Consider the following 13,296-nt stretch of genomic DNA (forward strand, 5'->3'; position numbering starts at 1 on the left):
TCCTCCATCATCGGGGTAACGACAGTCTTCAAGTTTCCCCATTCCGTTTCGGAAAAAGTCAACAGATGCGGGTCGTCTTTCGCGGCGTCTGGGCCGTCTCCGGTGACCTGAAAGACGCGCAGTTCCTCCGCAACGTTGTCAAAGAGGCAGATCAGTATATCCCCATTGGGCAGCTCCCAGGTAGCCCTCGGGTCTTCCGACGGTCGCATCATAGGTACCCGTCTACATGGCGTACGAATCTTCCTGGGAGCCCCCGGAGGCCGCATAACAGCCTCCTGCTCCTGCTGAGTCTTAGAAGGTGAGGTTGAATCTTTCATTTCGGGAGTGCTGGACATGTCTGTATTTTTAAAAAAATTTGTGTTGGCCCTACAGCGCAAAGCTCCCTATATTCTCCACGGCCTGCTGGTGGGGGCATGGTACGGATGGTAAGGCCTCGTGCCTCTTTAACATAGGAGGAAAACCCCCCCGCTCGACGTAATAAAATTATCTGCGGATGGTTTATGTTCGTCGCCGCGTTTCTCTTTTAACCCCATATCTGTACTTGTGCGCGGTCATATATGAAAAACAAAACTTCAAACAGAATTTACTGGGAGACAAAATGTCCAACTTGATGTATGGCCCGCATGGCACGTAGGGTAAGGCCTTGATGATGATACTCGTGCCTCTACCACAGGAGGAAAACCCTCCCGCTCGACGTAATAAAATTATCTGTACTTGTGCACGGTCATATATGAAAAACAAAACTTCAAACAGAATTTACTGGGAGACAAAATGTCCAACTTGATGTATGGCCCAAGTTATTAGACATGACTGGGATTTGACCTACCGGGATGTACAAAAGTGCGGCCCCATACGCTAATGTAATACAAACGGTTGCGTGAGGAAAAAAACACACACACTGTCAAAACTACCGCCAAGCGTTTTTATTGGACGTCAGACCCTCCGCCTCCTCTCATTCTTTGCTCCAACTTTATCATTTTCTCCCAGAGTCTCATTCTCTCAGAGTTTCTCTCAGACTCGCGCAGCACGGCTCTCAGCTCTCTGGCATCAGACTCGCGCAGCACGGCTCTCAGCTCTCCGGCATCAGACTCGAGCAGCACGGCTCTCAGCTCTCCGGCATCGCTCTCTCCGCGGATTATCCAAAGTCGTGGGGACCTTACCGCAGTACCGCACCAGACACATAGCATCGCTCTCTCAGAGTCCTTTGCTGATTCTCCAAAGCCCGGGGACCTTACCACAGTACCGCACAGCGTACGCTCACGCTCCATCAGGTAACCCACCCCGCTCAGCCCCGGCGGCGCCCGACAAAACCCCACACTCTCCTCAATATAAAATTATAATTTTTAAAATAATAAATAAATAACTTAAAAATAATACACACTCATAAGCACTCTCCTCAATATAAAATTATAATTTTTAAAATAAATAATAATAATAAATAAATAATTTTAAATAATAATAAATTATTAAATAATAAATAATTCATTTAAATCCCTCTCCCATGACGTCACATCGTACCACCACAACCACGCCCCAAACTCCGCCCCCCATGACCTTTATGACCTTTAGGTCATAAATCATTTTGAAAGAAGCGGTATCCTCTTACTCTCTCTCGTCCTCTTCCCAGACCCGTTCCCGAACCTAACCGGTCTACCCTGCTGAGACCGGCAAGTCCTGTTCCCGCTTCCCCGTGTGCTCTTGTCCCGTGTCTCCCTGTTGAACGGATTCCCTGGCTTCTGACCCACGTTTACGGACATTGTCCATTCTCTTTGCTTTTCCCCATTAGAACTAGCACTTCAGTGCTTTCATTAAAACTCGCTGTAGCTCGCATATCTGGATCCCTGTCCTTCTTCATCGGCCGGTATCACAAATCCAACCTTAATAAATGTTGGCTCAAGGTGCAGAGTAATAATTCTCCTAAACTCTTCATTAATCTAAAAAATGAAACACACAAACACTGATTATAATTATGTTCAGTTGACAACCACATTATTATCTGTGACAGTATTTAATGACAAAATGTAAAATCCCTACCTGGAGAACGTCAAACAGAGCAGGCCAGTGATCTTTAAATTCTGCAACAGTCGGGCAGAATTCAACCACCTCATGTCTTCGGAGAGCAAGGGTTTTTGACATTTTTTCTTTCACCACAAGCTTCATTGTTTGCTCAGAAGTTGCTGTTAAAATTATTATTCATAAAGAAAAGTAGTTATAAGGGTTTACATTTAATGTAATGTTTGTGGAATATTTTTATTACATATTTTTAATCATCAAAATCATGAAATTGGAATGGTTTCAGCCTAGAAACCCAATACTGCTAAACACACTGATAAACAAGTCTAAACATTTTTAAATATCGTTAAAGACTAATTTTAAAAAAATTTGTATTATAGTAAATCTCAAATGTGTTCAAATAACTTCATTCAGGTCGAATTTTACATAGATTAATCAAAGAGAAAATGTAAATTGCTATAGATATCTTACTCTTTATGAAGACTGATACTGCCTTAATGATTGCAAAGATGTTTGTATTCTTCAACTAGTCAAAAGCATGGTTATGTCCTGAAACGCCATCGTGTTGCTCCTAAGGTGTTTGTGAATTGTTTTGTTTAAGAGGGCGCCTTCTAACGTCGAGGATGAATGAAAAAAATGCATATATTGCATGAAATGATTAAACACTAATACATCTTTACAATTTGAAGCGAATATATAAACACATCAACACTCTTAAAAGATAAGTATAATCATAGAAACTGCCCCATCTATCAAGTTTGATGCATGGCCATAATCATTTTTGCTTTAGCGACCAACATGTCCATTCTAGCCTCAGCACGTGCATGTGAGGAGTTACGACTAATGAGCTTGAGTTCAGATTTTCACATCAAATAACATTGCATAATTGTAAACCTTTATTTTAAAACACCTGGTTAAACATAGTCACTGTTTCACATGCCAAAATGATCACTGTCGTTCAGATTCAAAAATTAGTGTAAAACAATTCCTGTACTAGCGTAAGTAAGCGGTGTCCTGAGGAGCTTATTTAAGAAATCAAAATAAAATGCAAAAAATAGTAAGGGGCTTAACTTACCTCTTAATATTTTACACTGATCATCTGCTCCTTCAAAACGCCATCTGACCACAGCTGTTGTTGCGATTCAAATGGTGACTCAATCAAACCCAGATAACTGGACCAATTCTCTTAAAATAAATATGAAACCTTTTTTCCTCAAAATTTTAGCCTAAACGGTTCCTCAAATTAAGCCTAAAAATTGCACTCATTTCCTTAAAAAATTGGTAAAATTTATTTCTTAATTTTATTAGTGAAATGTTCTCAATATATTATAAGAAACACAGAAAACCTATTTTTTTAATTAAATATGCACATTATTTTTAATGATTACATCAATTTGATTAAAGAAAATTACAAGCCTCATGATTCATTTTTTACAGTGTGGACTCCATGAAATACCAGGACATTTTAAATCAAAATTTGGCTGCCTCTGCCAGGAAACAAAAATTGGACTGTCATTGGATATTCAAACTGGACAGTGATCCTAAGCACATGTCCAAATCAACACAAAAATGGTTAGCTGACTGCAAAATCAAGCTTCTGCCATGGTCATCTCAGTCCCCTGACCGGAACCCCATTGAAAACCTGTGGGTTGAGCTGAAGAGGAGAGTGCATATGAGAGGGCCTAGGACCCTGGATGATCTGGAGAAATTCTGTAAAGAGGAATGGTCTCAGATGCCTTGCTTGGTATTCTCCAACCTTTATAAAATGTTATAGGAGAAGACTCAGTGCTATTATACTGGCAAAGGGAGGTTGTACAAAGTATTAAAAGCAGGGGTGCCATTAATCGTAGCACATGTGTTTTTGTTGAAAATAATTATTTTTTGATGAAGGATTTGTTTTTCTTTCAATAAATTTATTTTAAGGAAAGGTTGGATTTTTCTCATTTTTTCAGTGTGATATGAAACTACTTCACCAAAAGGTAGATTTTTACTAACCCTTTTTACAAATCATTATAAGGGGTGCCAATAATTGTGGAGGACACTGTATACCACTTACACAAACCTAGAAAAAACCTGAAGAAGCATGCTTGGACCTGATAAAATCCACCAATGTGCACCAACAGTATTGGAAATGTGTGTATAGTACCGCTACTAGGGGTGTTTAACATCTTTTTGTCACTTTAGTCCAAATTGAGTGCTAGATACCAGACTATAGATATGTGACAATTCAATTCAATTATTTATTTTTATTTCACATTTTCACAAAATTACATTGTCTCCAAGCGCTTTACATTATCCCTTCCCAAAGCCCCCAATGAGCAAGCCAGAGGTGACAGTGGCAAAGAATAAACCAGACTCAAAGGGGGAGCACCTCCTCCAGACCCGAGAGATTAAGCCAAATGAGTAAGAAGGCAAAGTCATAATTCACATTGTCCAAATTTTAAGATTTGAGTTTCAAAGTAGGAGGCAGGCAGGTAATGTCAAGTAGGTGCTGGCGCTGCTTCTGATGAGAGGACAAACAGTGCTACAGCAGCATGGCATACAGGAGAAACGTCACAAGCAGAAGGACGAACAGGCAGGAAAGAAGGCATAGGTAGTGGAGGTGTCACAGGCAGCAGAGTAGGCAGAATATCCTGATATTTTGGGGTCTCCAGGCAGCACATCCCAGGAGGGGTAGGGGAAATAAAATGTGCAATTAGCGAAAGTAGGGGAGACTAGAGGCAGTGCAAACAGTTAGGCGAGTGCAATATGTAACCTCCGGCAGATATGGCTATGGCAGCATAAGTAGGAGGAGACATGGTGAGTCCGGGAACTGTCAGTAGTCCAATTCCGAGTGTGACACTAGAGTGACAGCACTGGCAGTTCAGTTCATCAAAAATCAATGGCACCGATCCCCACCCAGCTCTTCACCTCACACTATAGGCCTGACTGGAGGTGAGTAGTTAGCTAGAACTATAGAGTCCCTATAAGCTAGAGTAAACAAGTGTGTTTTTAGTCTAGACTTCAATATTGAGAGCGAGTCTGAATCCTGCACTTCCATAGCTGTGGAGCTTTATAAGAGCTTACAGCCTACTGTAGTTCTTTCTACTCAAGGTACTAATAGATAACCAGCACCTTCAGATCGAAGGAAGCAGGGAGGGTTGTAAGAGACATTCAGTGCTTTATAAGTTAATAGCAGTATTTGTAGTCAATCTGAGACTTAACTGGAAGCCAGTTTATGTAAGTTTATGTAAGGATGCAGATGAGCAACCAGAAAGGAGGGCATTACAGTAAACCAGTCTTAATATTATGAAGGCATGTATTCGTTTTTTTGCATCATGAAAAGAGAGCACCTTCCAAAGCTTGGCTATGTTCTGTAGATGGTAAAACGAAGTTCTAGTAATACTTCTTATGTGAAAATCAAAACACAGATATGAATCAAACAGGATACAAAGATCTCTGACCACTGTGTTAAGCTGAGTAGGAAGACCAAAGTGGAGGTTGTGAAACTTATTCTGAACAGCCTTGGGTCCAACTAGCACTACCTAGAGAAAATGAAAAATAAAAGCAAAGACATTGTAAAAATACAAGTGGAAGCAGCACATTAGCACTCTGGTTTTGCACATCTCAGGATGTCTGCATTTCCAGGTGTTAAAGATAGTAGTGAGGGGGACGTAGTGGAGTGTCAGCAGTTAGTTCTATGACAAAGTGACTTGACACATATCATTAGTGCTCCTCACCAGAGCCCCTGCACAGCCATCTGCTCAGGTTGGGGCTGCTCATCAGGGTTGGCGTCATCCCCTCACAAGCAAGTGGCTGGTCCCTTACTCACCTGCAAGATGAATGCAGACCAATGCACAACCAGGTTAAAAGGCCCCAAAAGTTGAGGTGTTTTGTGTACAGAGCAGTCCCTCACATTGACTTTTTGCAGATCTTACTTAATATGCTATGAATAATAATCATTACATAATTCAATGGCTGGAAAAGTAGTTTGTCCTAATATTGTTAACAATAACCTAATAGAATGACAAAAACATATGCTTACAAATTAGTCATTACTCTGTGATTCAGTTATTTGGAATACTACAATGAACAAAACAATATTCTGTATTATCACATGACTGTGAACTGGTACGGTTGCCATGCAAAATAAATACAAAAGTATAGTATGGGGTTGTTTCTGAAAGTAAGTGTTATTCTGTAGTCTTGTTTAAAGCTGAAAATACAGTTTGGAAGTTGGATTTCAGATAAGCCGCTCATAGTCCTAGAATGAATAACCTCCCACTTTCATTTTTCCAAAATGAAAAACCCAAGAAGTAAAACTACGGATCTGCTTAATTATATTTGTAATAAAACAAAAGAGAATAGTATAGGGAGGGGAACAGCAAATTAAGATGAAAGAAAAGTGGGAGAGAGATACAAAGAGACAAAATGTGGAGAAACGGGGCCCAATATCCTCTGCCAAAATACAGAAATCTTGTAATAGTGGTCAGAAAATCTCCACGAATACCCCGGGAGAGTATGCTTGGAAGGTGACATGAAAAGTGCGATCTCAGAAGTGTGTATGCAATTTAGAGGCCTGGGACAGTAATTAAAGTTCCATGATGTGTTTCCTTAGAGAGCTGAATTCATGTTTGTACATGACATATTGTCACTGTCCATTAAAAACATGTTAACTCCAGAAATACAATATTTCACACACATTTTCCGTGAAACTACTTTACTAAATAAATCTAAAACAACACTGACACTGTCACGCGACGTGGGCGCGGGTAAGGCGAACGGGTAGGCGAGCAGACAGGAAGCAGGCAGACAGGCAAATACGGGGCAAAACTAGGGGTTTAATCAAGGGACTGGGAGAGGGAAACATCGGACGCCAACTAACATCAATGACAGACAAAGGCATTAGGCAAGACGTGGACTTAAAAGGACAAGACTGGTTGAAAATAATCAGACACAGCTGGGCATGATCGGGAAAGCACACGTGGAATATTAGGGGGCGTGGCACACACGAGGAGTGGACGGGCCGGGCATCACAGACACCCTTAGCCGCACAAATAGAAACCTGTCTTTACACAGCTGTTAGTGAATGGTTTTTAAATGGACTAAAGCCAAGTTCATGCCTTTCCACATATACAGACTCTTGAGTATACACTACATTAGTCTGTGGATACAGATGGTCACAGTAGGCACATGTACACAACAGTGAAATTCCACTAAACCTGGGACCTGTATCACAAAATAGTATTTCTTACTTAGCCGGATAACGTGTTGGACTTAAGTAGTCTGATGCAAGAACATAAGAAATTTACAAACGAGAGGAAGCCATTTGGCCCATCAAGCTTGCTTGGGGAGAACTTAACTAATAGCTCAGAGTTGTTAAAATCATATCTAGCTCTGATTTAAAGGAACCCAGGGTTTTAGCTTGTACTACATGAATAGGAAGATTATTCCATACTCTAACTAAACACTATGTAAAGAAGTGCTTCCTCAAATTCATTTTAAAATGTTCTCCCACTCATTTCCACCTATGGCCACGAGTTCTAGTATTTAAACTAATATATATTTAAACTAATATAATATTACTAGTATTTAAACCCTCTATTTCCCTTTTATTGTGAATAGTTTTTTCCCTTTCCCCCCTCCCTACTCGTATCCTTATCTGTATGTTGGCTCTTACCTTAGTATGTGTAGTTTAAATTCCTCCTCTTATATTGTATTTTTTATTGTACTTTTATAACTTGTAATATGCTGGTGTACTGCTGCTGGAAACTAGAATTTCCCAGAGGAACCTTCCCGAGGGATTAATAAAGTTCTATCTATCTCTATCTATCTATTAAAATAGCCATCCAGACCTGTTACATCTTACATACCTGGATCATGTGCCCCTTTAATCTCCTTTGTGCAAGACTGAACAGATTCAGCTCAGCTAACCTCTCCTCATAAGACATTACTCTGAGACCAGGAATCATTCTTGTAGCCCTACAGTGAACCTTTTCCAAGGCAGCAATGTCATTTTTAAGGTATGGTGACCAAACCTGCACACAATATTCTAGATGGGGTCTTACCAAGGAATTGTATAATTCTATTCACACACCTAGAGTTGTAACCCAACATCCTATTGGCCTTTTTAATTGCTTCCCCAGACTGGCGAGAGTGGGACATGGAAGCATCAACATACACACCAAGGTCTTTCTCATAATCAGTTACCTTTATTTCAGTGGAACCCATAAAATATCTGTACTTTATATTTCTGCTCCCTGCATGGATTACATTTATTTACATAAAATTTCATCTGCCAGGTATCAGCCCAGTCGCTAATTAAATCAAGATCCCACTGCAGCCTCTGTGCTGCTAGTTTAGTATATGTTACACCACCCACTGTCTTCTGCAAAATTAACCAGTTTACTGTATGCATTGCTGTCAGTATCATTAATGTAAATTAGGAACAATAGTGGTCCTGAAATTGAACCCTGCGGTTCCCCACTATGAATGCAGGCCCACTGTGACATTGTGCCTCTAATAACTACCTGCTGTTTCCTGTCTGTTAACCAGTATTCGATCCAAGCTGCTACAGTTCTAAAAATCCCTGCAGCTCTGAGCTTAAGCAAAAGCCGTTTGTAGGGGACAACAAAGGCCTTCTGGAAATCTAAGTAGATCATGTCGTAGGCCTTTTTGTGATCAATTTCTCCTGTAGCTTCCTCAAAGAACTATTAGTTAAACAGGATCTTAACTAAAAATACAGGAGTTAACTAAAAATTAGTTAAACAGGATCTACCTCTCCTAAATCTATGTTGGCTATCCCTCAGAATTTTATTTGAATCCAGGTAATCCACCATTGTCATTTGGATTACAGCTTCGATTACTTTTCCAGTTATGCAAGTTAAATTGATTGGCCTATAGTTTGCTGGATTACTTTTTTGAATATGAGTGTTTGAATATTACCATGTTTCTAATCAGAAGGTACCACACCAGTTGATAAGGATTTCTGAAATAGTAAAGTTAAAGGTTCGCTAATAATATACCTCATCTCTTTTAGAATTATAGGTAAGATGCCATCAGGGCCCAGTGATTTATTTATTTTGAACTTAGCTAAGCTTTGTAGGACCAGCCTCAGTTATATATACACTGGTCATAGACGACGTTGTGTTTGTACTAAATGGTAGTAAGTTACTTGTGTTCTCTATTGTGAACACCCGTGTAAAATAATCATTAAACTCATTTGCTATATCAATTTCATTTTCAATTATAAGGCCCTTATTAATCTGCAAATTAGTGATTTCGGCTTTTAGAGCTCTTTTGGAATTAAAATACTGGAAGAAACTTTTATTGTATTAGCCTCCAATGCAATCTTTCTTTCTACATTCTCTTAGCGAGTCTAATGTTATTTTTTAACTCAACCTGTAGACTTAGATACTCCTGCTTTATTCTGAAATCATTAGTTAATTTCCATTTGTGGAAGAGAGCCGTTTTCCTACTGACTTTTTCTTAATTTCCTTAATAAGCCACCTTGGCTGCAGTTTCCTAGATTTAGTTTTTCTGGAAACAGGTATGAAGTCCTCTTGCACTTGCATCAATGTGTTTTTAAAAAATGCCCATGCCTCTTCAACAGTTTTGCTGTTTAAGTCCATATGGTTTACAGTTTCTAGTTTCAGTATCATTCCATTAAAGTTAGCCTTCCAAACATTGTATATTTTTTTTTGGACTTTGCTCTTTGGACACTAAAATTAACCTCAACTTTAATCATGTTGTGATCTCTAATTTTCCAATGTTATCCTGGTTGTTAGAGAAAACAAGATCAAGAAGGGCTTCTTCCTTGGTAGAGGTATTAACAAACTGAGTTAAAAAACAATCCTGTACTAATTCCACCATCTCAAGTTCATTTACAGAAGAGCCAGAGACTATGTCCCACTGTATCCCGGGTAAATTAAAATCACCTATTACCAACACATCATTTTTATTACTCATAATCCTGATATCGTCATATAACATTCTGCTTTCCTCTGCAGCTACATTAGATGCTCTATAACAAACATCAAGAATTAGGCCATCTGAGTTTTTAGCATCAAGTTTTACCCAGACAGCTTCTGTACTTTTATTTTTAACAGTGAGCTCCCTTACCTGCAAGTTTTCTTTTACATATACTGCAACACCACCTCCCTTCTTTCCTATCCGGTCTCTACGGAACAATGTGTAACCATCCATATTATATTCTTCTCCATCACTGTCACTCATCCATGTTTCTGTTATTACGTCGAAGAGTCTGATGAAATTAAAGCCTCTAAATCATGAATTTTGTTTCTAATACCCCAAGCGTTTAAGTAGAGACCGCCAAGGGTAGGCCTTTTACAGTGCTCACTTTTAATATTAATTGGGGCTTTCCATCTCCCCACAACTACATTCATAACTAACCTCCCTGCCTCCCCAGTTCCTACTTTAAACATTTCTCAACTACTCTACACATACGCCTCCCCAATACACTGGTTCCCCTCTGGTTCAGATGCAACCCATCCGGCTTGAACAGGTCCCACCTGTTCTAGAAGGTCTTCCAGTGCCCCATAAACCTAAACCCCACTTTCCTACACCACCCTTTTAGCCACGCATTTAATCTCCTTACTCAGCTAATTTAGCCTGGCTTGCACATGGCACAGGAATCATTCTGCTTCTAAGCTTATCCGTGACTTCTATAAATTTATCCTGCAGAACAGCCCTCCCACCCTTTCCTATACCGTTGGTGCCAACGTGCACCACTACTACTGGGTTCACCCTTGCTGAGGCCAAAAGCCTGTGAACACAATTCGGAAGGTCCGCTACCTGGGCACCATAACTCACAGGTGCACACATAACTGTCTACACCTCTAATAAATGAATCCCCTACTACCACAACCTCCCTCTTCCTGGGGGGAGGGGGCTCCTCAGTGCCCAAGGAGCCTCCTGCCTCACCAGTCTCTTCTGGCTCTAAAGCTGGAAGTACCTGAAAGCAGTTAGACACAGTCATTTCAGGTGATGCTGCCTCTGTAAACTGTATACACCCTTTTCTACGCCTATAAGGCCACTTAAAAAAAACAAATTGGTTCTCGTCCCCGCCCGACCCGCCGAAATGCCTCCGACCCAAATTTTTTTTTATTTCGTAAAAATCGCATGGAAAATGCCCAAGAATGACGAAATTTGAATTTCCCGCGCATTCCACATCGACGATTGATCCACATTGTGTAATCCTAGTCTTGGAATGGTTTCATGAACCTAAATTTGTCTCTACCTGAGATGGGCTGGTGCAAAGATTTAAATCTGGGGAAGTGATGTGTTACATGTTCTTAAGTACTTGTTTGTAGAGTTGCATTTCCTTGTTCAACCATTCAGGTTCCTGTATTTTGTAAATTCCTCGTGTTTTAACATGTTTTAATACACTTTCTTTTTACATATTTTAAATTCTTGGTTTTTCATTTAGAATGGGAATGACAAACAGAATATTGGTTTGAAATAGTATCATTTTTATATTCACGAATGAAACATCAGCATAAAGTATCCAAATCCATAGTTGGGAAGGCATTTATGAGAAACACATGGATCAAGGAATTTACATTCTTGTATTTTCTTACATTTAATATATTTGAAACACAACAAACTGGAAGAACTGAGGAGGCGTACAACGTAGGTCTGCTCTCTTCGGTATGTATTTTCAAATATGTATTTTCTTACATATTTGAAAGTCCAAACAGTCAGTCAATATTTGTAAAATAAATAAATAAATAAATCCCTCCCCTCGACCCACCCCCTCCAAAAAAAAGGACGAGAACCATTTTTTTTTTTTTAAGTGGCCTAACCTACGATCACCCAACTCTCGACTTGGCTGTTCTTCATCTCCCCCCTCCCCGCTTGTGACGTACACACCGTCTCCCTAAAAGGTGTATTAAACTCTCTCCTCTAACTCCTTGTTGTGCCTGATGAGAGCCATACAGTTGCTCTTCTAGGTCAGGAACCTTGACCATGAGTGAGTCCACTAACTTACATCGCTCGCAGACAAAGTCCGACTGGACGCAAACATCCAGAAGGGCAAACACAACACTGAGCTGGCCCCATAATTAACTAGCTCACTATGATCCCGTCCTCTACTCCCAGCCCAGTATATTAATATAGCATATTTAACTTTTACTTGATTTAATTAACGTACAGTTAATATAATAAAGTACCGAGTACAAACTAAATTAAGACTTGCGTTAAAACGGAACTTTTTGAAGTATCCGATTGGGTCAGAGAATCTTAGAAATTACACTTTTAAAATATCAAAATTAACAATTACTTACCCGAGAATAACTTCCTACTGAACCACCTTTAACTAAAATAAAGCGAAATTGCTCTAGGGAGGTCGAAAAACAACAATGTCCTCCCAGCCCCGACTGGCGACCGAGCAAAGATCAAGTGCAACTGTCCTTTTCCAAGTTAACGTTACCGATATTAGATATTACCCCGCGGGTGCTCTTGGCGAAGGTACGCGGACAGAAAGCCGCTCACGCAGCTGTCGGTAACTCTCGCGCTGTTTATTAACAAAGACAGACAAGCAGTCACGCCGACCGAGAAAAAATGCAACCACCCACGCAACCGTACTGGCACACAAACACTTAAACGTACTTCCAAATAACTGCTTCAACAGGCACACAACACAAGTGCACCCTGCGTCTACACCACTATAGTCTGTTTCAACTGGGGTACAGTGTTGCCAACTATTTTCAATGGAAAGTAGCTAAAGTCTGCTCGAAAAGTCGCCAAATGTCGCTAGATGACGTCATGCGTATAGTTTCATGTTGATGACGTAATTACGTCGTATTTGCATTCTGCGTGTCTTCCCTAATCCTTCCTCACGTGTACAATATAAAACTGTTATCAATTACGTTACATATTTTCTATCAGACAAAACAACGGAACTTATTAACCAGCAGTTACATCCTCTGCAATGGAATAAGAAGAAAAAATAAATAAATAAGAAAAAAGAAGAAGAAACGGTCAAATTCAATAGTTTTATTTCAAGCAAAGGAGAAGCAGGTAAGTGATTAGTCCGTGGCAACACCGTTTGCACATGCGCAGCTCATTCACATCTATGTCAGCTGCCGTGCGGTAACGGGAATATGCTGCTCCTTTCAGCCGGAGCTATCGCTCACTGATCAGAGCAGACACAGGTAGAGTAACTGTACCGGGAAAGCAAGACCTCACGCTTACAGGACAGTACTGGCGACATTTGGAAAATTGCTAAGGTTTGTCCAAAAGTCGCTAGATTGGTCGCTAGGCGCTTTTTTGAAAAAAAAGTCA

The 13,296-nt window shown here is 40.1% G+C and overlaps 1 long non-coding RNA gene across 4 annotated transcripts; it reads right to left on the minus strand.

The window, feature by feature from the left end:
- Nucleotides 1–903: 903 nt before the first annotated feature.
- On the minus strand, nucleotides 904–12,807 carry LOC125705371 (uncharacterized). Of its 4 annotated transcripts, none has more exons than XR_007381481.1 (5): nucleotides 12,297–12,807; nucleotides 10,114–10,171; nucleotides 5,733–5,824; nucleotides 2,035–5,537; nucleotides 904–1,934 (listed from the first exon to the last, which is right to left on the minus strand). It is a non-coding gene; the product is annotated as an uncharacterized LOC125705371 (long non-coding RNA). The 4 variants fall into 4 exon arrangements; XR_007381480.1 differs by lacking the exon at nucleotides 10,114–10,171 and having other exon boundaries at nucleotides 2,035–2,177; nucleotides 3,089–5,537; nucleotides 12,297–12,806; XR_007381479.1 differs by lacking the exon at nucleotides 10,114–10,171 and having other exon boundaries at nucleotides 2,035–2,177; nucleotides 2,485–5,537; nucleotides 12,297–12,806.
- Between the last annotated feature and the right edge of the window lie 489 nt (nucleotides 12,808–13,296).

Source organism: Brienomyrus brachyistius, chromosome 12 (assembly GCF_023856365.1).
Source record: "Brienomyrus brachyistius isolate T26 chromosome 12, BBRACH_0.4, whole genome shotgun sequence".
Taxonomy (NCBI): domain Eukaryota; kingdom Metazoa; phylum Chordata; class Actinopteri; order Osteoglossiformes; family Mormyridae; genus Brienomyrus; species Brienomyrus brachyistius.